The sequence below is a fragment of the Phacochoerus africanus genome, chromosome 13 (assembly GCF_016906955.1).
Source record: "Phacochoerus africanus isolate WHEZ1 chromosome 13, ROS_Pafr_v1, whole genome shotgun sequence".
In the NCBI taxonomy this organism is placed as follows: domain Eukaryota; kingdom Metazoa; phylum Chordata; class Mammalia; order Artiodactyla; family Suidae; genus Phacochoerus; species Phacochoerus africanus.
In genome coordinates, this window is record NC_062556.1 from 46,121,729 (window position 1) to 46,144,269 (window position 22,541).

The 22,541-nt window shown below is 38.5% G+C and overlaps 1 protein-coding gene across 11 annotated transcripts in view; it reads right to left on the reverse strand.

Moving 5' to 3' along the window:
- KLF12 (KLF transcription factor 12) overlaps nucleotides 1-22,541 on the reverse strand; it is a 495,578-nt gene that overhangs the window by 295,314 nt on the left and 177,723 nt on the right. The gene's annotated exons all lie outside the window — the stretch shown is intronic.

A 22,541-nucleotide genomic window follows, 5' to 3' on the forward strand; every position in this document is an offset into this window, starting at 1 on the left:
TAAGGATTTCAATATTAATACAACTCAAGGGAGATCTCTGGCCTCATTCCTAGACGTGGCCAGTGAGAATCTACCAAATTAGCCTCAAAAATCCCAAAAGAAAGAAATTGTAATTACCCAAATGAATATGGTGACTCAACTTTCAATAGAAGATAGCGTTTTCACTCTTGGCTCTATATGCAATTTGCAGGATGACAGATATGTGGCTTTTTTCATAGAAACCAGGACTGATTCCCTCTTTTAAAAACAAAGCATTTCACAATATGAACTAAAGTATAAACCTGTACCCCTTTGTAATTTTGTTATTTAGGTATGTTATATTTTAAAGTAACACAGAATTCAATATGTTCTTGTAGTAACAACACCTCCTTGTTGGAACCTCTGGAATTGGTTGCATTCACTTGTACTGGACCAAAAGAATACATGTAAAAAACCACAGGTTCTGTAAACTAAATTGCAACAACATTCTTCCTGAAGAAAAGAAGGAAGACGAGGAAGGGTGACTTCTTAGACAAAACTAAAAGCCTTGAGGGGTAGTGGGTTCTGAGAGCACCTCCCTGCTGATTCAGACTCACAGGAACAAAAGAAGGATTTCTTTTTAGAAGATGGAAGAATATGCTGGAAAGGCAAACTACAAATTCAATTCCATTAGGATACATACATTCTACACCTGTGGTGCCCAGTAGCCACTAGCTACATACAGGTCTGGGGTAGCCGAAATGGGACTAGCCCCAATTTAGACATGCTTTCTATGTAAAATACACACTGGGTTTGGAAGACATAGTATGAAAAAGAGAACGCGGAACATCTCATTCATTTTTCATTGATGACATGTTGAAATGATATTTTGGTTATACCAGGATAAATAAAATACATCACTAAGGATCTTTGAAATTTTGAATGTGTCTACTAGAAATTCAGAACTACACAAATGAACTTCATTATATGCCCACTGGACAAAGTCATTCTACACGTCACTTCAGGAGACCCCAACGTGTACTGGGATCACGATCTTCCCTTCACTTTCTTCCCAATCCTTTTAGGAACTGAGGTCAGGGACGGTGTAGGTAGGGAAGTGAGAATTTTTGGGTGTCACAAAATTGGAGAAGTGTCACTGGCCTTTAATGACCAGAGATGCTAACAGTCCTCAGGGCCGGAGTCAACCTCATAAAATGAAGAATTCACCTACCTACGGTTGTATTTCCATTGAAAAGAGGAAGTGATATAATAGCCAGCTCAACAGCCTCAACTAATTGCTGGGACCTAACTTTGTATTTTTCAGCCCTGACTTCTTTCACATAAGACTATATTCCAACTTGATCGGTCAATACCTCCAACTGGACATACCATGGGCATGCCACGATTTGTAAATCCAAACCAAATTCAGTATCTCTGATCTCCATCCTGGAGAGAGGGTTAGGGAAGGAGAGGGAAAGGAACAAGAAAATCTTACACTGTTTAATGAACTGTCCCTCAAGGAAGGACATTCTCATCACCCTGTTTCTCATGCTAGAAACCTTTCTGTTGCGAACTCACATGAACCAGAACCAGGTTAACCAGAATTCTTGGCATCACAGCCAGCCTTTCCTCTTATTTCCCATTATCTTTGTCCCACAAGTGATAGTCCTGTTACCCATTTCTACTCCACTGCCAGAAACATCTTGGGACAGAGGGGAAATATTCCCCAACTAGGTTTAAGGCTTAACTAATTTAAACTTAACCAGCAGAGAGAGAAAACTTCCCTGATTTTTGTGACAGATAAAATTTAAGGTCACAAGAAAGCTTTAGAATATTTGACTGCATTTTACGCAAAAAAGAGTCACATAAGGGGAAAATAATAAATTAAGCATATTAGTACACAAGATAAAAGTAACTTTCAGAGAACTATTACATATGGCTACATATTACATATGGCCACATATTCTATATGTGGCTACATATAATACATACATATGATTATCTACTATATGTGTGTGTGTAAAACATTTACATATAATTAGCATATATGGTTATTTAAATAGATTTATTTTAGGTGCACAATTTTGCAACACAATATCAGATAAATATTTGCTTTTTTTTTTTTTTAGGGCCACACCCATGGCATATGGCAACTGCTAGGCTTGGGGGTCAAATCAGAGCTGTAGGTGCCAGCCTACGCCACACCAATGCCAGATCTGAGCCACATCTGTGACCTGCACCACAGCTCACAGCAAGCCAGATCCTTAATCCACTGAGCGAGGCTAGGGATTGAATCTATGTCCTCATGGATGCTAGTCAGATACTTTTCCACTGAGCCACAATGGGAACTCCCAATCTTTAAAACCAAAAACATCTCTGCTAGATTTTAAAAGGACTAACTATGATAAAGTTTATCTCGCTCATGTATACATGGTTTATTCCTAAAATCCAGACCATCATGACCCATGACCACCTTTTGAATGCATAAAATTACTGGAACAGCAGCCTCAAATACTGTAAAAATGCATTTTTTTTCTTTCAACATTAACATGAAAGCCTACCTAACAAAAAAAAAGGGAGTTCCCATCGTGGCGCAGTGGTTAACGAATCCGACTAGGAACCATGAGGTGGCGGGTTCAATCCCTGCCCTTGCTCAGTGGGTTAGCGATCCGGCGTTGCCGTGAGCTGTGGTGTAGGTTGCAGACACGGCTTGGATCCCGCGTTGCTGTGGCTCTGGCGTAGGCCGGTGGCTGCAGCTCTGATTAGACCCCTGGCCTGGGAACCTCCATATGCCGCGGGAGCGGCCCAAGAAATAGCAGCAACAACAACAACAACAACAACAACAACAAAAAAGCTGGAGACTCACAAATGGATGAGAAACATCAAAGCCTACTATCATTCTGGTAAAAATAATGACATTAACAGCAAATGCTCTTCTAAGAAAATGACTGAACAAGCGCATACTTAATAAGTGAGTAAGTGAGTGTCCTGTTTACACTATTAAGATAACCAAAGGAGTCAATCAAAATGCCAAACAATAGGGAATTGGTTGAGTGGATTATGGGACATACAAAGCACTGAGTAATATTTATTCATTAAATTTATGATATGTTGCTTTTTGTCTTAAAGTAGATGATCAAAATTAAGTGAAAAAGAGATGACAGAATAGAAGGATGGGATTAAGATGGTGGAATGGAAGGACTGGAGCTCAACTTCTCTCCTAAAAATAACAAAATTCACAACTAAAGGCTGAGCAATCTTCAACCAAATGGACCGGAAACCTTCAAAAAGATATCCTACAGAAGACAAAGAGGAGGCCACATCAAGAGGTAGGAGGGGTGATTACACGACATAAGCAACCCCATACTTCCTGGGTGTGAAGCCCCACAGACTGGAAACTAACTGGTTGACCTATAGGAGTGAGAGTTCTGAGCTCCACATAAGTCTCTCACGTGTGGGGATCTGGCACTGGGAGAAAGAGCCCCTGGAGCATCTGGCATTGAAGGCCAGGGAGGACTGTGCAGAGGAGGTCCACGGGACTGGGGGAAACGGGGACCCCATTCTTAAAAGGTGCACACAGACTTTCACATGCACTGGGTCCCAGGGCAAAGCAAAGTCTCCATAGGAATCTGGGTCAAACCTGACTGCAGTTCTTGGAGGACCTTCTGGGAAAACAGGGGTGAATGTGACTGCTTGTGGGGAAGGACACTGGAAGCAAAGCTCCTGGGAATATTCAGCAGCTGCCTTTTTCTGGAGGTGGCCATTTTGGGAAGGTCTGGCCCCACCCATCAGCACTGAGAAGCCCCAGGCCAAACAGCAATCCAGGTGGGATCACAGCCCCGCCCCTCAGCAAACAGGCTGCCTAAAGAACCCCCAGGCACACAACCGCCTCTAATCCCATCCAGAGACAAAGACCCACCCACCAGAGGGATTAGAATCAGCTCCACCTACCAGTGGGCAGGCATCAACCCCTCCCATCAGGAAGCCTACAGCAAGCTTCCTAGAGCAAGTAAGAGAGGCTACAACTCTATTATCTGTAAAAAGGTCACCACACCAAAAACCTATAAAAATGAAAAGACAGAGAACTATAACTCACATGAGGGAGAAAGAAAAAACCCCAGAAAATCAGCTAAGTGATCAGGAGATTGTCAGCCTCCAAGAAAAAGACTGTAGACTGTTAATGCTGAAGATGGTGCAAGACATTGGAAATAAACTAGAGGCAAAGATGGATAACTAACAGGAAACACTGAGCAAAGAGATACAAGATATAAAACTTAAACAAGAAGAGATACAATATACAATAACTGAAATAAAAAATTCACTAGAAGCAGCTAACAGCAGAATACAGGAGGCAGAAGAACAAATAAGCAAGGTGGACAGACTAGTGGAAATTATGGATGCAGAACAGAAAAGAGAAAAAAGACTGAAAACAAATGAAGAGAGTCTCAGAGATCTCCGGGACAACGTTAAATGCACCAACATCCATATTATAAGGGTGCCAGAAGGAGAAGAGAGAGAGAAGGAGACAGAAAAAATATTCAAATCCAGGAAGAGCAACGAGTCCCATATAAATAAACCCAAGGAGGAACACCCTGAGACACATATTAATCAAACTGACCAAAAGTAAAGACAAAGAGAAAATCTTGAAAGCAGCTAGGGAAAAGAAACAAATAACAAACCAGAGATGACAAAATATATTCCCGTACCATAAAAACAATGCTTATAAAAGAGAAAGAGAGAGAAAGGCGCTGAATGGAAGAACAGAAGGATGAAAGGAAGGGAAAGAAAGAGGAAGAGAGAAAAGGAGAGACAGCTAAAATGATAAACATTCAAAATTGGACCTAACTACACACAGAACTACCATACGACCCGGTAATCCCACTCTTGGGCATATATCCAGACAAAACTTTCCTTGAAAAAGACACATGCACCCATATGTTCATTGCAGCACTATTCTCAATAGCCAAGACATGGAAACAACCCAAATGTCCATTGACAAATGATTGGATTAAGAAGATATGTTACATATACACAATGGACTGCTACTCAGCCATAAAAAGAACAAAATAATGCCATTTGCAGCAACATGGATAGAACTAGAGACTCTCATACTAAGTAAAGTAAGTTAAAAAGAAAAAGACAAATACCATACTATTTCACTTATATTTGGAACCTAATATATGGCACAAATGAACCTTTCCACAGGAAAAAAAAAAAAATCATGGACATGGAGAATAGACTTGCAGTTGCCAAGAAGGAGGGGGAGGCAGTGGGAGGGACAGGGAATTTGGGGTTAATAGTTGCACACTCTTGCCTTTGGAATGAATAAGCAATGGGTTCCTGCTGTACAGCACTGAGAACTATGTCTGGTCACTTGTGATAGAGCATGATAATGTGAGAAAAAAGAATGTATACATGTATGTGTGACTAGGTCACCTTGCCGTGCAGTAGAAAATTGACAGAACACTGTAACTCAGCTATAAAGGAAAAAATTAAAATCATTAAAAACGCAAAAAAAAATGGACCTAAAAGGACATGGCCTTGTATTTTTCACATGTTTTGACAAATTCTCTTACTTCTTATGAATTTCATATATTATCTGTGTAATTAAAATAAGTGAGTGTTCAAATTCTGAGGTAAAAAGCAGGCCAACAAGGCTAAAAGAAAAGCAGATGAGAGAAATCAGGTTTTATCCAAATCAACTCTCATAAAGTATAAAAATGTCACATCAATTCCCTAACAAGGAAACTGCACACATAAGAGTTGCATGTATATTCACTGTATATTTAAAATTTAACTACCACGAATCTAAAAAAAAAAAAATGTAGGTGAAATGGAAAGGAACTTATTATCTAAGTTATATTTGTAATTGATTTGCTGAATTCTGTTGTAAAGCTCCAAGGGGGCTATCAACCAAATTCGCACTTATTTTCATCACAGAGATCTATGATATATGGCTATCTAGTTTGCTAATACTCTAATCTTTTTTTAACTTCTAGTCAATTCCACAATAGAAAAGTGTATACATTACATTTCTATCTGTTGCTAATAGTTAAGCATTCTGAAAATAGGCCGAAAATTTTTTCACCCCACTATTTAGAGTAGTCAGGGACTACTCTAAATAGTATTTAGGTAGTCAGTAGTCAGTATTTTAAAAGATTTAGGTAGTCAGTAGTCAGTATTTTAAAAGATTTTTGTCTTACGGAAAAACTAATCTTATCTGTTCTTGCCTGAAAAAGTACTGGACAGCAAAAAAGATTTATACTTGTCAGAATTTTAAACAAAATAGTCTGTCTTAGAAAATAACCACAGACAGACTTTACTTACTCTCTGCCCTTCGTGTAGCTCTCCCACTTCTCTGGGCCTTTACATGTTAAGGCCACATTCTCTGATTACACAACTATACTGGAATTGTTATTTGAGAAAATTCCTAGAGAGTTATGTAGAAAAGAACTGGGTTCTCAACTCTGCATTTTTTCGAAGAATTAAAAATATCCTCAGACTTTCAGCTTCTGATCCACCATGTAAGAAGCTTAAGGTCATCAATCCATCATAATAACAACAAGTAAAAACCTGAATAAACAAAACTCACAACTTTTGTTAGACCTATCAAAGAAGTGAGGTCATAAGGCAAACCACAGCTCCAAAGAAAGACAAGAGGATGCAGAGAACCACAACTTGCCAGAGCAGAAATCCCTGAACCACAGCCTCTTTGGAAACCAGTACTGGGGTAGAGAAATCTGAACTGTTACTGAAGAATTACTGGAGGCTCAGGATGAGCAAACCTGAGAGTTAAAAAACTCCAGTTTATAGGAGGTCCCCACACTTTTCAAGATTTAGTCTCTGGGAACTGTACCGTTTCCTTACAGTGAGTATTGGAGAAAAATCCTCTAAATACTCCCATCCCGGGGAGGACTTCCATTTGAATATGTCAGAGCACTAAATTCTTAACAAGAACTTCCCTCCAAAGAAACTCTCACCAGAGCCTGACTGATGGGTCTTACCAGCACACAAACCTACCTGCAGGAAGGGAAATACACAACTCCTACTCCTGGAGCTATCCTGTCCCAAGTAAGAGGGATGGGGAGGACTCAGAAGCACTAGTGAATTACACAGCTGAGACACATGCTGACCCAAAGGCTAAGACCCCACCATAGGACTACAGAATACCTCCTCTCCTCCTACATCTTCCAACTATATTACTAAGACCCTACTTACAGTACTTCATTTTATTCAGTATCTCATGTCTACCTTTCAACCAAAAAAATACAAAGCATACTAACGAGCAAAAGCTCAGTCTGAAGAGACTGAAGAGACACCAGAACCAAAGTCAGATGTGGCAGGAATACTGAAATAACCAAAGAATTTTTAAAACAATGATTAATATGCTAAGGATTCTATTTAAAAAGTAGACAACATACAGAGATCCCTGGTAGCTCAGGGGATTGAGGTACCAGTGCTATCACTGCTGTGGCATGGGTTTGATCCTAGGCCTGGGAACTTCCACATGTCATGGGCACAGCCAAATAAAAAGGTAGACGACATTCAAGAACAGATGAATAATGTAAGCAGAGAAACAGAAATTCTAAGAATTTCTCAAAAAGAAACGCAAGTGGTCAAAAACGTAGTAACAGAAAAGAGGAATGCCTTTCATGGGCAGATCAAGGAGGAAGGAGTCAATTTTTTTTTTTTATTATAAAGTACTTGCACTATCTATGAAAAAAAGTAGACGTGTATCAGTCATAAATATATACTGCAAACTTGAGGGTAAGTACTAACACAAATCAAAAAAGAAATATAGCCAATATACTAAGAAAGGAGAGAAAATAAAATTACACAAAATGTTCAATTAAAACCACAAAAGGTAGAAAAAATGTGTAAGAGAAAAACAAGAACAAAGAACAACTGCAACCAATAGAAAATAGTAACAAATATGGTGGATATTAATCTAACTAAAATAATTACTTTACATATTAATGGAATAAATATACAACTTAAAAGACACGGATTGTCACAGTAGATCAAAAAACAAGACGCAACTATATGCTATCAGTATTATCATTTTATCAAAACCAAAGACATTTCAAGAAAAGAAAACTACAGCCTAATCTCTCTAATAAACATAGCTGCAGAAATTCTCAACAGAACATTAACAAAATGGATGCCACAATGTATTAAAAGAAGTATACACCCCATCCAAGTGAGATTTAGCCAAGGTATGTAAGGCGGGTTCAACACTAGAAAATCAAATATAATCCCTCACATCCATAGGCTAAAGTAAAATAAAAAATCATGATCATATCAATACATGCAAAAAAAAGCATGTGACAAAATCTAACAATAATAATAATAATAATAAAAACTCTCCATAAAGTAGGGCTTGAGGGGAACTCCATCACCTTGACAAAGAAATTGTTAACTGTATACGTCATCTTGACTTGGCTAAAAAGCATGCCCAGATAGCTTGTAAAACTTTAATTCTAGGTAGGTCCATGAGGACGTTTCCATAAGAGTTAGTATTTGATTAAGTAGACTGAGTGAAGCAGATCCACCCTCACCTATGTCCCCAATTGGCAGGCATCAACAGATCCACTGAAGGCCCAGAAAGAACAACAAAGGCAGAGGAAGGGCAAATTCTCTATCTCTCTTCTTAACTCGGACATTGATCTCCCCCTGCTCTGAGACCTCCAAGAGTCTTGGTTATCCACCCTTGAAATTCTAGGGCTTACACTATCAGCTCCCTTGGTTCTCAGGCCTTCAGAATTGGACTGAATGATACCACCAATTTTTCCTGGCTTCGCAGCTTACAGATGGCATACTGTGGCACATCTCAAACTCTCTACTTGCCTGAACCAATTCTTATATTAAATCTTCTTATCTTTCTGCAAATGTATCCCACTGGTTCTGTTTCTCTAGAGAACCCTAACATAAACATTTGCAAGTGACCTACACCTAACATCATACATAATGATGAGAACCCACAAATTTCCATAAGATCAGGAACTATGCAGGGATGTAAACTCTCAACACTGCTTTTCAACAGCATACTGGAAGTCCTAGCTCATGCTCTAGAAAAGACAGGAAAGGGGCATAAAAGGTATACAGACTGAAAAGGAATAAGTAAAACTCTCTTGGTTTCTACATGACAAGATCATATATGTAGAACTCCCAGAGAATCAACCAAATCCTCCTGAAACTAATCAACAGTTACCACAGGTGGTAAAATACAAGGTTAATATAAAAAGTCAATCACTTTCCTATATACCAGCAAATGAACAATTTGAATTTTAAAACATATTACCATTTGCAGTAGCTCTCCCCAAAATTAAATGCTTAGATTTACACCGAACAAAATATATACAAGGTCTGCATACGGAAAACTATAAAACTTTGATAAAAGAAATAAAAAACATAAATAGAGAGATACCCTTTGTTTATGGATAGGAAGACAATATTGGCAAGATATCAGTTTTTCTCACTTGCTCTTTAGATTCAACACAATTCCAATCAAACTTCTAGCAAATTATTTTGTGGATACTGACAAACTGATTCTAAAATTGTATGGATAAACAAAAGGTCCAGAATAGCCAACTCAATACTGAAGGAGAAGAACAAATTCAGAAGATTGACAGTACCCAATTTCAAGACAATATAAAGCTTCAGTAATCAAGGAAACATGTATTGGTAAATCAATAGACAAATAGATCAATGAGCCCAGAAACAAATGCATATAAATAGAGCCAACTAATCTTTGACAGAGAACAAAGGCAATACAATGGAACAGAGCAAAGACAGTCTTTTCAACAAACTGTACCGGAAAACTGGATAACGATGTGCAAGAACAAAAAGAAACAACCAAAAAACCCCTCTAGATACAGACTTTATACTCATCACAAAAATTAACTCAAAATGGATCAAGACCTAAATGTAAAATACTCAACTACAAAACTCCTAAAAGATATGAGAAAATCTAGATGACCCTGGGTAGGGGATACCTTTATAACACCAAAGTAACAACCCAATAAAGAAATAATTCATAAGATGGACTTTACATCTCATTCAAGAGAATGAGAAGGGAAGCCATAGACTAGGAGAAAGTATTTGCAAAAAAACAAAAAACAAAAAACAAAACCCATAACTGATCGACTGTAAACTACAGAAAGAAGTCTCAAAACTCAACAACAGGGGAAAAAAAAAAAAAAAAAAAGCAAAAAACAACCTGATTTAAAAAATGGGTCAAAGACCTTAACAGACACCACAACAAAGAAGATACACAGATAGCAAGTAAACATACAAAAATGTTATATGTCAAATATCACTAGAAAACTGCAAACTGAAACAATGCGATACACTACACACCTATTAAAATGGCCAAAATCTGGGAGCTGCCACTGTGGTTCAGTGGGTTACAAACCCAACTACTATCCATAAGGACGCAGGTTTGATCCCTGGTCTCGCTTAGTGGGTTAAGCATCTGGCATTGCCGTGAGCTGTGGTGTAGGCTGCAGACACAGCTTGGATCCCACATTGCTATGGTTGTGGCCTAGGCCTGCAGCTGCAGCTCCAACTCAACCTCCCCACCCGGGAACTTGCATATACCATAGGAACAGCCCTTAAAATTAAAAAAAAAAAGTAAAAATTAAATAAAATGGCCCAAACCTAAAACACTGACCAAAACTGACAAAACCAAGTGCTGACAAGAATGTGGAGCAATGGGAACTTTCATACATTACTGGTTGCAATGCAAAGTGGTACAGCCACTTAAGAAGGTATTTTGAGGATTGCTCACAAAACAAAACATACTTTGACGAGAGTGTCCACAATCACACTCCTTGGAATTTATCCAAATGAATCAAACATTTTTGTCCAAACAAAAACCTATACATTGATGTTTCTAATAGTGTTATTCACAGCTGCCAAACTTAAAAGCAACCAAGATATAGTTCGAGAGGTGAATGAATACAGCATGCTACATCTAGACAAGGGAATATGAAACATTACTAAAATGAAATGAGCTATGGAGCCATGAAAAGACATGGAAAAAATTTCAACAGGTGTCATCACTGAGTGAAAGAAAGTTATCCTAAAAGGCTATCTACTGCATGATTCCAGCTATATGAAATTCCAGCAAAGGAAAAACTATAGAAACAGCAAAAAAGATAAGTGGTTTCCAGGAGTTGAGGGGGAAGGAGGGATGAAGAAGCAGAATACAAAGGATTTTTAGAGCAGGGAAACTATTCTATGTCACACTAAAATGGTGAGTACCTGACATCATACATTTCTCCAAATGCACAGAATTTATAGCACCAAAAGCAAACTAATGTAAACTGCTGACCTTGGGTTATGATGATGTATCAACATAGGTTCAGCTATTGTAACCAATATACCCTGTGTGGGATGGGACAGTTGGGGAGGTTGGGCACAGGTGGAGATAGGGAGCATGTAGGAACTCTATACTTCCTGCTCAATTTTGCTGTCAATCAAAAACTGCTCTAAAAATAGTTTATTGATTTAAAAAAATTCTCTATTGTAAGTTTAATCAAAAATGCCATTTTTTTAATTAAAGAAAAAATATATTCTTTAGACTGATCTCAAAGAGCAGTTAAAAGTAAATGGGCGATTCAATAGCACATTTCTTCCTTCAGAGGACATCAGACATAATACCTAGACTTATAAAAGCATGATTCCTAAAGGTAAGCACTATTGCCAAGTCTATAAAACTATCACAAGTAGCAAGGTGCTATCATTAGAGTTGTGAAGAAACAGGCCAGCCTTCCACACTAATTTATATTAAAGTTGACTTAGAATAATGCTTTAAACATTATTCTATTATATTCATTATAAACACATTCTGTCAAGACCGACAGAAGGGATTGGCGAAGAACCTGAAATAGTAGGCAGCGTGGGCAAATACATCATTCTGCATTTAACCATTTTTCTCCTGACAGTAAAGAAATCTGTCACCCAGTGTACTTGTTATAATAAAATACAAATGAATAAATCAACAAAACAGTCACTGTTATGCCAGAAGATACAAGAAGGATATAGATATACGTACATGTGCCTGTGTTTGAATATGTCATATCTGATATATAATATATATACACACATATGCATGTATATATATACAAATATATACCATATCTGACATATAATATATATACACACTTATGTATGTATATATATATACAAATATAAGTCATATCTGATATATTACATATACACACATATGTATATATATACAAATAGTCATATATGATATATATGACATAGCTGATATATACACACACACATATATATACATACAAGATGTGTATATACATATATGTCATATCTGATATATACACACAGACACATATATATATGAATTTGATTTGCCTATCTCTGAAAAATGTCCAGGGGGTGGTTTTGAGTCACAGCACTCTGCCTTGACTAAGCTTAACTTCCCAATCTGCTTCTAATTTTTGAGCACATTATAAAAACATGAAAAAGACAGTTTCAGGTAGTACGTCTTACAACATCTCCTAACAAAAAGAACAAGTCACTCAACCAAATTTTTAAAACGTTTCTTTCTACCAATTACCCCTTTAATTTTAAAAGGATGTAACAAAATAATTCTATTTCTCTATATGGAAAGGTCTTGTGATGAGTTAATACTTGGTCAACACAAAAAGCATCAAAAAAATAAATTTTTCATTTTAAAATACTCGTTTGGGGGAGTGTCTGTTGTGGCTCAGCAGGTTAAGACCTTGACTAATATCCATGAGGATGGAGGTTCGATCCCTGGCCTTGCTAAGTGAGTTAAGGGCCCGGCATTGCTGTGAGCTATGGTGTAGGTCACAGACGCAGCTTGGATCCTGTGTTGCTGTAGGCCGGCAGCTGCAGCTCGGATTCAACCCCAGCCCTGGGAACTTCTGTATGCTGCAGGTGCGTCCCTAAAAAGAAATAAATTTCTTTTTTTAATATAAATAAATAAATAAACAAACAAACATACTCGTTTGGGCAAATTTTAACATTTTGGGGAAAAGTAAGCTGTCAAAGGCGAAGCAATATAAAAATGGTAATATAGTTATCTAAACATAATCACAAGACACAGCATCCTACATTTATTATTTCTTTAAGCTATTAGTTTTTAAATAAGAACCCATGTACAACTCAGAAGGTTAAAATTCGGTTCCCTGGTTTATAAGTGCAAATATCCAGGAGAATTAACAAACAAATACCCCAGCCCTCAGTGAGATGGGAGGAAAACATCTCACTCAGTGATTAGATGGAAACAGTAATAATAGAGTCTGAGGTTCGACTCATGGGTCTATTTTTACAATTTATTACCAGTCAAGTCAACAAATATGCAAACTAACTGGAAAAAGTAAAACGATCCTTCCTGAAGTATTGGTACAAATGCCTAATGTCTAATTTTATATCACTCAGAATCTTCCCATTCAAACCTTAGACAATGAGAACATGAGCTGTGCTCTGGTGGAACATTTAAGAGGAAACCTAGGTATTTGGTACTTTTTTATACCCTACCTACATTACAGCCAACGGTCAAGGAAATACAAATATTAAGAAGCAGGTCCAGGCGTTCCCGTCATGGTTCAGCGGAAAAGAATCTATCATCCATGAGGACATAGGTTCAATCTCTGGTCTCGCTCAGTGGGTTAAGAATCTGGCCTTGCTGTGAGCTGTCGTGTAGGTTGCAGATGTGGCTCGGATTTGCCGTTGCTGTGGCTGTGGTGTGGGCTGGCAGCTGCAGCTCTGATTCGACCCCAAGCCTGGGAACCTCCATATGCCACGGGTGTGGCCCTGAAAAAGACACAAAATAAAATAAAATAAAAATAAAAAAGCAGGTCCATAAGGGCTCTTACCCATGACTGATTATCTGTGCATCTCTCATTGTTTGTCGTACTGTTCACAGAACACAGGATTATAAAACCAAGCCTCACTGGGTCTTTTTTTTCCCAGGGTCAAGGGGACTAAAGATACCAAAACTACCCCTTGAATTTCAGAATCACTCTATGAGAATCTTAAATAATTTTCATCTACTCTAGTTCTAGTGTTTATCTCAAAACTTTTTGCATCGCTCAATTCTCCCTCAAATGGTATCAGAGTAATAACCTACAGGAGGCTGAGGACGATGCTCAGATACATTTACATTGATCGGAACCTACAGTTTTCCAAGAGAGCCCAAAGCCACAACAGATCTACAAAGCCGTGCTTCCCAGCTATCTTTACATCATGGAACATACAGCACAAAGAATGGCTCTACCACACCGTGGGGCAATCAGACAAGGCTGGCCTCTTGGCAGCTTGTCTCAAATGCTCAAGGGATGGATACCTGCAGCCCATATACGGTGAACCAGTGTGACTTGACGCCATACTCATTGAAAGGCTTTGCCTTAGGATCAAATACCCTCAGCATAGCTAGGTTATAGTCAAAACAACAATAAAGAGCAGTGCTAGGAGACTCACAGGTATAAAGAACAACTAGTGGTTTCCAGTGGGGAGAAGGAAGGAGGGAGGGGCACTATAGGGATTAGGGAGTAAGAGGTACAAATGACTGGGTATAAAATAAACTATAAGGATATACTGCACAAAACGGGGACTATAGCCACTACTTTATAATAACTGTAAGTAAAGCAGAACCTTTAAAAATTGTGTGTCACTACGTTGTACATGTGTTAACATATATTGTACAGCAACTATAGTTCGATAAAAGAAATTTTTTTCATTTTAAAAACATCATGCTATACATCAAAGCATCATCAACAGCTTTACACGTTAATAGATAAATACTGCCACCATCAAACATAAATTTTCCTTAAAAAAATCCATTGTTATGTTTCTTAATATTATATTAACTTCAGACAAAAGACGCTTCAGGGGAGAATATTTTAATAAAGTCTCCATAAGAAATATTGCATTTTGGAGTTCCCACTGTAGCACAGTGGGTTAAGGATCTGGCCCTGTCTCTGCAGCCATTCAGGTCACAAATGATGCATGGGTTCGATTCCCCAGCCCATGCAGTGGGTTAAAGGACTTTGCATTGCTGCAGCTGCAGCAAAGGGTGCAGGATGCAGAGGGAGGGAAGGAAGAGAGGGAGGGAGGAAGGGGACTGCATTTTAAAAGCACAATTTATTTATTTTTTTATAATGATTTTTATTTTTTTCCATTATAACTGGTTTACAGTGTTGTCCGTTTTCTACTGTACTGCATGGTGACCCAGTCATACATACATGTATACAGTACTTTTTCTCACATTATCATGCTCCATCATAAGTGACTAGATGAAGTTCCCAGTGCTATAGAGCAGGATCTCATTGCTAATCCATTCCAAAGGCAATAGTTTGCATCTATTAACCCTAGATTCCCAGTCTATCCCACTCCCATCCCCTCCCCCTTGGCAACCACAAGTCTGTTCTCCAAGTCCATGATTTTCTTTTTTGTGGAAAGGTTCATTTGCAAAAGCACAATTTATTTTTGATGGCCTATTTCTTCATCCTTCCACAAAACTTAGAAATGGCATTAGGAGTTCCCGTCGTGGCGCAGTGGTTAACAAATCCGACTAGGAACCATGAGGTGGCGGGTTCGGTCCCTGCCCGTGCTCAGTGGGTTAACGATCCGGCGTTGCCGTGAGCTGTGGTGTAGGTTGCAGACGTGGCTCGGATCCCGTGTTGCTGTGGCTCTGGCGTAGGCCGGTGGCTACAGCTCCAATTCAACCCCTAGCCTGGGAACCTCCATATGCCGCGGGAGCGGCCCAAGAAATAGCAACAAATAACAACAGCAACAACAAAAAAAGACAAAAGACAAAAAAAAAAGACAAAGAAAAGAAATGGCATTAGCCTGATTTTTCTAACATGTACAGTGCTTCCAGTCTCTACCTCTGTTCCCATTTTACACAGAGACAAACTTCTCGGGTTTGCAGAACAGGATAGGATAGATGGGACTCCTAGTCGTCACCCATCCAGAACCCATGCACTCATAGCTACCCGGTTATTTCTGATCCCTCTGCTCACAAGCTGCAAAAGAATATTATGGAAGCTGAGTCTAAGTTCCTGGGGTAGGAAATACAGAGATCATTCACACACACAGTTGCACCTGGCTCCAAAACTCCTTTCCCCTTTTTACTATTCAAGTTCCCTTTTCAAAAAGAGAATAAAGATATTAAAATTTCTCACTTTAACCAAAAGGCATGAGGTGACAGGAATTTCAGTATTGGAAAAGGATGATGGTGATTAAGCCTGTTCTTCGAGCTCAGAAATGACGGTCTCCTGCCAGTGAGTTATATTTTCCAAGTTCTTAGGATGTAGCTGCAATGTAAATTAATTAAGAGCAGGCGGAGCACCTAATCTTGTGGGTGGGCCTGTAAACTACAGGGCAATTTGGCAGAAAATATTAAAAGCCATAAAATGTACATGCCTTTTGCTCTAGCAATTCTAACTGCTGAAGTCATCCTAAGGTAATAATTAAGGGTGTGCAAAAGAATATTTATATTTATCTGCTGTTTGTAATTACTAATAAACCTTGGAAACAAACTGAATGTCCAAAAATAGGACAGTGTTTAAATCAATGATCATACAGCTATAAAATAAAATACCATAAAGTTTCATTCCAAAAGATGTGGAAATAGGCCCATAGACATACACAGGTTGGTACTATATACTCTCAGGTATAAAAATCAAAATACAAATAGCATTTAAGAAGTTATTCTGAGAGTAATGAAAATAACAGTAGTTTTACTATTCTTGACTCTGACTTTTTAGGTCTTCTATTTCCCTAATGAGTACATCATGAGTTTATCTTGTTTTGACAGACACACTTATGGGGGGGGGGGGGACAATACAAGTTTTCTGTGTGTGTGTGTGTGTGTGTGTGTGTGAGTGTGTGTGTGTGTTTAATATGCCAGAGAAAAGAAACAAACTGAAAGAGGTAGGATTAGGAATGGGCTTTAGGAAGAACTCCTTACAAGTGTGATTGTGAAGTTCTGAAATGTGCAGTCAGCCAAGGTCATGGACTCTCTTTTCCTTGGAGATTTATAACAAAAGGGGAGCCAACTTTCATTTGAGGACAGTTTGAATGCAGTCCTAACCTTCGTGGCCTCTTGCAGCTCCATGTGCAAAAGGATTGAGCCAAAATACAATTTTCACTCAGTGACACACAAAGTAGTCCATTCCATGCATGGCCCCTGATCCTCCACAATCCTTTACCTTATTCGAGGGAATGCAACCCCTAAGGTCTTCCGCACAGCACTGCAACCCCATGACCTTGAATTTATATGCCCAGCCATCTGGCAGGACATTACTCAGGCAACACAGTAGAATATTAGTTAACATTCCGCGATGCACAAATAACTTCTGCCTTTTGCACGTTCATTTATTTCGCATTTCAGCCACTTCAATCCACCAAACTATGTCAAAGACATGATGGTGCCTTTTTAGAATGTTATACATGTTTACGTAAGTTTTACAGACAAAAATGCCCAGATATGGTTAAAGGCAAATCAAAACAATCAATTCTGACACGTACGTTTGCTTTAGAAAGACCACAAATTTGGTTTCCTGATATCTTCCTGTGAATACAAATGGAACATTTCCTAAGCCACTAATTAAATGCATTTTTGGCCTGGGAATCCATTTCCCAGCCTAGTAAAAAATAGAAGGTGGAAAGGTTAGCAGCGAAAAGGGTTGCACCAAGAATGGCCAGTTGAAATAGGGTTCTGCTAGTCACCAAAACTGAGAAAATGAGACTGAATCAGTGAAGAGAGCCACAGAAATGCCAAGATGAAGGATTCATCCAAGACTGGAAAATACAGTCCCATAACACAACTCAAGCTGGGTGGTATCAAAGGACAGAAGAATGAGGAGTGTGTGTGGAGGTTAAGAGACCAACTAGTTTACAAGACAAGTGGGGGGAAGGAGGGCTTCTCCTGAGGCGCTCATGCCTCGTGTGCCTTAAACCATGAGATCTGTAAAAAAAAAAAAATACTAACTACTTGGGATGGAAATATTCCTAATATATTTTCCATAGAAGGTAAGGGAGATAACGTTTTCTTGATGACTCAGACCAATAATTATGAACCTCAATGATTCTGCCATGCTGCATAAAGAGATAACCTCAGGACCCACTGAAGTGTGTCTACACCAAATGACCTGAAACTGTTGTGCTTCTTGACTTCTTGTATCTGCATTTTATAGTCAGGCTTTTACTTCTCAATATTGCCATGTTTTTTAATAGATGCTCCTTCTGCCCTATGGTGGAATAGAAAGAACAGTGGACTAAAAGTCAAGTTCATTGAGGTTATTATTCTAGCTAAGTGACCTTGGATATGTCATTTAACATTCTGGGGCCTAAGTAAGACAAGGAAATTTAACTAGGTGACTCTTAAAGTCCTTTTCTTTGCTAAAATGCTCAGTGCAAATCTGCTGCTTCTCAGCTGTTGTATATTTTTAAAAAATAAGCCAGCTAAACATGCATGGAAAGTAATACAGATATTTTGGCATGCAACATATTCTCATATAGGCAAAATGAAAATACCTTGTAACATCTAGCTGTCTTCTCTGATTCCTTACTATATAATTCAGTTTGTGTGTGTGTGTGTATGTGTATCTTCTTAGTGATTAAGGCAACCATTCTCAATTTTTCTCTGCCACATTGGGGCTGAACAATACTAATCCAATGGAAATATTGGGCTACTGCTGAGTTAGGACTCACATTCTATGTGTGAATGTATAACGGGGAGGGAAAAAAAGAGGGAGGAGAAATAATGGCCAAAAAATATGGATCCAAATTAATGAAGGGTCAGAATACAAAACCTACCTTCTCAGACATTTCTAAAGCATGTCAGAGATAAGTATTGTGAATGACGACATTTTATTCTGACTGGTATAAACCGAACACGGAAGATACAGAAGTAGAAAAAGGGGTAAAAGCCACTAGACTGGGTGTCATGTGCAGTGCCTGCATATATCTCCTGCATTCCAGAGGACTGTTGGCAAACAGGTGCCAGCTTAACCTCGCCTCCAGTTCTCCCAACAATGTGCAACCACTAGAATTTTTTGCATTCCCTTCTACACATTAGGTCATGCCCAGACTTGGTTTATCTTGGGAGGAATACCCTTTCCTCCTCCTTTGGTAACAGAACTTTTACTCATCCTTCGAGCCCTTGATCAGACATGGATCTGTCAAGATGGCTCTAACCCGACTATATCAGTCATCACAGGCTGTGATCAGAAAATCTCACAGACTGGGGGGCTTAAACAACAGGAATTTATTTCTCATCATCTGGGGGTGCTGAAAAGTCTCAAGATCAAGGTGCTGGTCTATGTGGTTCCTGGTGAGACCTCCCTTTTCTGCTGGCAAATGGCCTTCTTCCAGCTGTGTCTCCACATGGGGAGGGAGATATCTCTGTCCCATGGCCTCTGCTAAGGGCACTAATTTCATCAGGAGGGTTTCACCCTTATGATCTCCTTGCTTCCTAAAGGCCCCACCTGCTAATACTGTTTCACTGAGGTTGGGGCTTCAACATGTGGATGGGGGTGCCACAATTCAATCCACAGCGTCTACCAAACTAAAGGTGCCATTTCTTCTACTGAACTCTGGTCCTCCACTAGATTACCAGTTCTTCTTGAGGGATGAACCCAATGGATTAGTTATCTTTGTATCCCAAGTTGCTGTTACATTGCTTGACACCAAGCACATCTACAGAAAACACTCAGCACATACATGGGCCAGAAGCCCTTTCACTGATGCCAGTTGACTAACAATATACCATTCTCAAAATCTTTCTCACGGGATTATCATCAAATCTTTCTTTTAATACAACACACACACACAGAGAAAACATATTTTTTTATGTCTACCTATTATATAGGTACAAGTGTGCATTTTCACTTCTCCATTTTTTGTTCTTATCAAAGTCCTACTTAAAATTTCAGATATTATCTAATCAAAACTTCACAAATCCTGCAGTGCTTAGTTATGATCAACAAGTGCCCACTGCTGAGTGACCTCCTGATGCTGATGGTACATGCAGAGTTCTTGGGTCCTTATATTTGAGAGCTATTTGATGCAATTCTGCCTTATATCAACTCAGTCCATCTATCATGGACCATGCCTTATTTCCTGTGTAGCACAGTGAGAGGACACAAAAGATGGAACCCAATGATAAGGATTTAAACCCAGAGTGTCACTTCCAGCTTCTGAGACTGCTTTCTTATCTATAAAATGGATATAATACCATCTCATGGGTTTATTTTTCTTATTGATCAAATGAGAACACATGAAAATGCACTTTATAAACCATACAGCACTACAAAATTATTTTTTTCTTTTTACGGCCACACCTATGGCATATGGAAATTCCTGGGCTAGGAGTCAAATAGGAGCTGTGACTGAGGCCTGTGCCACAGCCATGGCAACACTAAATCCAAGCAGCTGCAACCTACACCACAGCTTGTGGCAATGTCAGATCCTTAGCCCACTAAGCGAGGCCAGGAATGGAACCCACATCCTCACAGAGACAATGCTGGGGCCCTAAACTACAGAGACACAATGGGAACTCCTACAAAAGCATTTTTTTTTTAGCATAATATCTTTGTACAAGAAAGACATTATTAGCTCTAAGTTGTACCAAATGTCTTGACTACTTAAAATCCAACATGATTGAGTTCTGAGCTCCTTGGATCAATGTCACAGGGGATCTGAGTGGGCTTCTTCCTCAAGCCACTTTGGACAGGTCATGAAGCTCATTAGTATCTATATGCTTCTAGGTTGATAAGGTCAAATTCTGCCAGTCCTAACAGAAGCCAACTGGCTACACAAAAGAGCATTCTAGCGCTACCAACTCCCCACAGACACACCCACTTTCACTCCCTGAGAGGTACCAGACTGTTGGACAGCTTGGCTGCCAGCCTATAAAAATGTGGAAACACTGTAGAAACATTAGCCAATAAAGCACATACTGGCAGCTAAATCAAATATTTAGGCTCTGAGATGTACCCAAATAAATTGTGTGTTCTCACAAATGTTTTATTTGGAAACCATTTCCCAGTACAGATGCTGTCAAAAGTACCCATTTTTAATGGGTTAAATCAAGGTCTGGAAGTAGCAGAAGGGCAGGGAATGTTTTTTTTTTTTTTTAAATTGCATAAGCTGCAAACAAAAAAACCCCACTAATGTCAACTGGGGGAGGGCATCATTGAAAAACAGAAGTTGTTAGTGGTTTTCAAAGTTAAGTTTATACCAACTGCAAATGGTAAAAATTTATAAACAATAATACCACAAAATGAGAAAGTTGGCAAGGGATTAAAAACTAGGCTATTTTAAAAAATATGTACTGTATCAATAAAAACAGAAGCCAAAAAAAGATAAAATCGAATAGGGAGTCAAAAAGTTAAGCATAATAAATTAAAATCTTCACATGCTGGATCTTTTGAATAAGCCATCAATTGCAAACACATTTAAGGGTTCTTGCTGATGTTACTAATTTGGGGGAGAGACCTAATGCAATTCAAATACCCAAACTACCTTAACAAAATAAAATCTGGGACCAAAAGCCAGACAAAGCCTCTTATAAGCTGCAAGACTCTATGAAGGCACAATTATATATTACAAGAGACAGGAAAACCATTGACCTCTGTTCTTAGGCAACACCGTAATGCATATATAATTTATCTGGGCTATATCACCCTTCCCCAGGTTTGTTCCACCTGCGTATGCTCCAGGACAAAAAAAAGTTAACTAAACCATAAACTATGAGGTTGGTTCCTTAAAAGTTCCAGATTAAGAAATGCTTGTTGAGTACACCTTCTGAAACTCAAAACAAACTCCTTCTTAATTAACATGGCTATGTAAGTTTCATCACCATCAATTTTTTAGATTTTGTGTATAACTACTGACAGTGAAAACCCTATGTTCATGGTGGCAAAATGAATTATGGATAAATACAGCTAATAGATTTTTTTTCCTACCTGAATTGATAGGGGTTTTAAAAGTTTTTGTTTGCTAGTTTGTTTCCCACTTACAAATTAACTGGTTGTATAACAACACCAGCCAAATTATCATATTTTTGGTGTTATGGAATCAATAAATGTTTATTAAATCAAAGCAAATGGTACAAATATACTTTCAGGAAAAGAATGATGTCAAGTTATGATGCCAAAGAAAACCTTAAAATTCTGGAATGCTTTACTCTGAGAAGAAAAAAAAGACAGGACAGAGAGAGAGAAAATTAATATGTATGAGTATATAAAATCACAGCAACCTGTTAAAGACAGCATGAGAATTTAGGACCATTCTAACACTGTGTGAGTTTTGATGCATCAGGATAAAGAAACACTGACAATAAATGAAACTTCGTCCATTATCCTGATAAACTTTTCATTGTGAATGTGCCTTTAAAGAATTACGAACGGTCTTTAAAATAGTCTTCAAAGTGTGGTTCCCTATAATTAATACAATCAATCGCATTAGCAACACAAGTGATTAACGATAATCATTTAGAACAGCACCCAGTGGTTCCTCATTCACAGTCAATCTTTATGACATATGACGAATAACTTCCTTATGGGCCATCTCAATAGAAG